General features: G+C 31.8%; 1 pseudogene; it reads right to left on the bottom strand.

Moving 5' to 3' along the window:
* Positions 1-4,495: 4,495 nt before the first annotated feature.
* On the bottom strand, positions 4,496-4,673 carry LOC149237927 (U2 spliceosomal RNA; annotated as a pseudogene).
* Positions 4,674-5,138: the final 465 nt, after the last annotated feature.

The following is a 5,138-nucleotide window of genomic DNA, read 5'->3' as shown; positions in this document are numbered from 1 at the left end:
TAGGCCACATTTGGCGAAATAAAAAAAAAATATGCCTCTCCAAAGTTGAGTTATCAAAACTGCGATAATGCTTGCAAATGCATGCCTAGGCCAGAATTGGGCATTTTTAATTAAAATTAATAAATTATAATTATTAATGTACTAATTAAATAAATTATTAAATTATATACAAATTAATTATAACTATAAAATTAAATTATAATTACAAATGATTAAATTAATTTAAAATAATTAAAAAAATAGGGAAGCATGACAAGGTGGACTAGTGGCCCATTTAATACAAATGGAAAGGATTAATAAAAAGGTTTTTGATATTATCCAAGGGAGGCATACGGGATAAGCTATGGGGAGGAAGGTATGAAATCTGACGAGTTAAATTCTCGGAGGATATAAAAAAGGGAGCCGAGGGGATATAATGTGTCGAGGTGCCGAGGAGTAGTGGGAGCGATAAAGAGGATGTTACGAGGTGAAGAGGAGCCCGAGATCCCAAGGAGTGGGGAGCGACCCCTTATTATATTATTTAAAAAATAAAAATTATACATAAAATCCAAACTCAAAAATCTAGCGGGAGTGAAATCTTGGGAAATCAAAATTTCGTATCGAATTAAAACTTTCATCTGGGACTAGGATCTGATATCTTTTAAAATTCCATTATGTATAGGTTTTTCTTTTATATGTTTTTATTATAAAATTTTAAAATATACATTATCTATTTGTATTGGTGGTTTGTAGGATAGCTATTGAATTAAAATTAATAAATTAATGATTAATGATTAATTACAATTAATTAGATGTAAATATTTTTAAATTATATACATATATTGTGTCTATTTTTAGTTTACATGTTAAAAATCACTAAAATTTTGAATAAGTGTCGTTTGCAAACCGTAAATCTAAATAAGATAAAATGAGCATTGATGGAACACTAGCAAGAAATTGAACACAATAAAGCAATCAAAATGGAAATCCAAAGAAAACAGAAATCTCGCAAAAATGCACAATTAACTAAAGAAAGCATTAAAGGGTGATATGACTAGTATTTACGTATATAGAGCCCTCATTATTATTCTCAAGATAATAAATTAAAAATGAGAGTGTTGTGATTTCACTACCAACGAGCGTCCATAGCCCAACAGGTTTACTTGTACTTCCCATGCTTCCCCCTTTGATCACCCTTTTGATAAGCACATTTGCAAGCTAAATTTATGATGTAGCTAAGTGAAAGAGGTGTGATGGTAAAAGAGACTTAAGAGAATGGATATAATACTTCCATAATTTCAACTCCATATCTTTCCACATGACTATCAATTCAAAGACTTTTATAATGTGGAGGGATAGGAGAGATTCATTGAGATAAAATCAAGGTCAGTGCTTTCCTTGAAAAGATGAACTATATCACTTAGAAAGGATGCATGTTCCTCCATGAAAAATATTTAAGGTAAGAGTGCTTTAGAATTCCATAAATATTTCCCTTTGAGGTAAATGAAGCTCACGAAATTGACAAAGTAAAAATTTTCCATGTTTGCCAACCAATGTTGGTAAGAAAAGCCTTTTTACATAAATCCTGGTAATATCAGCAAATGAATCCATAACCAATCAACAAAAGGAAAAACAAGTCCAAACTAAAGTGAGAAAAAATCAACATACTCCAAAAATGTCACATAAGGAAAGGAAAAATAAAAGAATAGCCCCAATTAAAAATACAACCCCAACAAGACTAAATATAAAATTGTCTCAACAAAATAGTAAAATAAGACAAGCATGTGTGTCTGTGTTATGTTGATATTTTAATAAATTCTATCTCGCAAAGTTATAAGCAAATAGAATCTCAAATCGTAAAGAGAATAACAGTCATGGGGTAAAATGAAGCCAAATGAGAATTTTTTACCATTTGCAAATGTTTTATTTCAAAACAAAGCTTGCATGAGAACATCTTAACAATTGTCTAATAAAAACAATTCTTAAACAAATTGAAGGTTCAGGGACTCCCCAATTTCGCTGACTTGATGAACATCATAAATTCTCTTCCAAAAATCAAAAACAAGCAACAAGGAGAATGAATGCAAAATCTGCGCTGGTAGGGGTGTGAAACAATTCTTGAAGACCTACAAAACAAACGTTTATATTAGCGAAACAAAAAACAAAACAAAAAAATGAAACAAAAAGTGTAAATAAATGGAAAATGATAAAAATAGACATATGAAACTTACCATTTGAAGAATTTCGTTAAAATTTTACCTAAGAGATATCGATTTTCTCCATCAAAAGATAACCTCTCCTTTTAATTAGAATTAAAATTATGAAGAATTGACACTCTTCGAAGTTTTCATTGACCCAAAATTATCACTCATTAAGCCTAAACTAAAGGAGCAGTAAATTAAAAAAAAAAAAAAAATGTTTCATATTCAAGGAATCTGAAGTAAACAAAAGTCCTTCAAAAATGAAAATGAAGATGTGCTTCAAAAGGGGAACAAGCACACTTGGAGAGCGCAGTACAACGGAGAGGAAGTTGTATGCTGCGTTCGGGAACGATGAATCGCTCCTGAAAAAGAATCTATTGATTCTCTTCCAATCATAAAAGAGTTGCAATGAATAATATATCATAAACATCATCACGCAACTACACTTCTATGGAAAGTATATAAAATCCAAGTTAGAACAAATAATGAACATGTTATTACACCTCCGTGATAAAGTAAACTCATTTCAATCCAACTCAAGGGTATTTTCTATATATTTAGTTGCTTACAAATGTGTTAGCTAAGGGTGTCTTTCTTTCATGACAAAAGAATAGTAAAAATTCAAATGATTGGAGATGCCATTACAAAACATACAATTTTCTCTATTGACAAAATAAAAGATATTAGGGAAGTGCTTACAACTTCAGGCATTATGAGTTCTTGCAATTGCATTGTTTTGATTTTTTTCGAGTGCCTTCCTTCAGGCCAAATAATGGAATTGACCTTGGTGCCCTTGGCAATGTTGGTTTGATGATCAAATAAAAGACAATTATGAAGATAAAATGCCACCCAAATGAAATAGTGCACTAGTAAATGGAAAATATAGTGATTGCAATCTGAGGTATTCTGATAGTTTTAAAGGCATTTACCATTTTTGTCAAAAAAATAGGCAGAATAACATAAATAATAATAATATTTCAATCCACAATTATTTGGGAGATCAATTGCAAAAGTTCAATAAAATAACGATACAAAACTGGAAAGAGTTGATTAGAATGAGACAACACTCTTGCATACAGTAACCAGAGCAGAATCAAGATCAAATAAGTGCAAACCAACTTTGAAGGTCAGGGCAGGGGAACCCCATATCCACTTGATTAGGAAATATATTAGGATTCTGATAATGCTTGAAATCACATTAATGGACAAACCCCATTAATCTAATGTCTTGCTACTGATTGGCATGAATGTTAATATAACCCAAATATTGAAATTCAATAAAAGCCTTGATCGTGATCCAAGACTCCCATAAAACAAAACACACATATTTTCTTGAAAGGGTGAAAACACAAAACTAAAAAAATCATGTCGTAATCTCTGCGGTGATTGAGACAAAACTTAGATGAATTTTTTGGAAGAATTTTTTTGAAGCTTAGCTATGAAAACCCTTAATTGAAAAGAAACATTGATTCACCCCCTCTCAGTATTTCCAACCAGCCAAAGATCATGTTTGTAGTTCTTTCTAATGTCCCCTTTTTGACCTACGATGATCAGTTGGTTGCAGAGTGTTTGGGGTTGGTGCTGCAAATGAGTTGGGTGTGTGGGCTTCTTTGCAGATATTGGGTGTTCCATCGTATAAAAGGTAAGAGAACGTTCCTACCTATATGTCTTTTCAAGGTTGAACGTGTGCCCTTTTCCCAGATAGTTACGAGAAGGTCCATTGATTCTTTGTTAAATTCATGCTATTTTATTTTCTTGCTTCTTCATGTGTTCAGTTCAGGTGGGCTTCTACTCTTTATTGCAAAATATTAAGTACACTGAATCTATATTAGCTACTCGGAATTTATTTTAGTCCCTTATTTTGTTTTTTTTCAGTTCTTTTAACATGGGCAACACCTACTGTCACTTATCATTAAGCTTTACTATCCTACCCTCCAACAATGCATTGAGACTATTGTCCCTTACACTGATTCTACATTTCTAAATATTCTGTAGATTTATTTTGAAAATCTAATGAACAGATTGTCAAGAAATCTAATGTTTTTACATCCAAATTACATTTAAATATTTAACCCAGCCAGCTAGGTACACGAAATTGTGCAATCATCACATAACCACTCTACAATCTCCAGGCACATAGTGAAATACAGAACCAAAAAAAAAGAATAATAATAATAATAATAAATAAAATAAATAAATAAATAAATTCAGCCTACTCAATACAGACAAATGTTTTTCGGGCCTCTGCTATTTAATTTGGTTCAAAACAGATAAATTCTATTCTTCCCTCTGCTATTTAATTTGGTTTTGTATTTGTGGGGTGCACCTGGCTTGCACTGTAGAACAATGCACAAGCGAAGCTCGAGAGACCCAGTAGCTCTCCCCCTAGAAAAAACCATTTAATATCATCTGCTTCTATGAACCACCTATCAGATATTAAACTGATAAGAAAAGATACTACAGTTGATCTTAGCCAAAAGGTCGAGAAAGGAGATTCCACCATCTTCAAATAAAAGACGAGATTTATTCAATAAGCTTCTATGTGATTTTTGTTTTCGTGTAGTTTAATGGGTTAAAGAAATTTGATTCTTTTTGCTGTTGAAATACAAGATAATGGGACATGGAAAGCTGCAGATAGTTATAGTTAATTTTATATAACAAACCATTTATTTGATGTTAGAAATCATAAATATGACAAAGGAGGCAAGCTTCACTGAAAGAATTTGGAAATACAATTTATCCATTTAACCTCCACTTTTTCCTGCAAGGACTGAACATCCTCGATGATTTCATTGCCTCTAATGTGATAACTCATCCAGACCATGCAAATTTCCAATTCAATTCAGAGTGATTCAAACCACCAAAAGAAAATAACGAATCCAATGAATAATTAATTCAACCCATCTACGTCTTTCTATTTGACTCAAAGACATTGAGTTACAATAGTTCCTCTCCCAC

Source organism: Pinus tabuliformis, chromosome 8 (genome assembly GCF_031772625.1).
Source record: "Pinus tabuliformis cultivar Carrire ecotype Pingquan chromosome 8, CPIR1, whole genome shotgun sequence".
NCBI classification, from domain to species: Eukaryota; Viridiplantae; Streptophyta; class Pinopsida; order Pinales; family Pinaceae; genus Pinus; species Pinus tabuliformis.
This window is presented reverse-complemented; position numbering and strand designations above follow the sequence as displayed.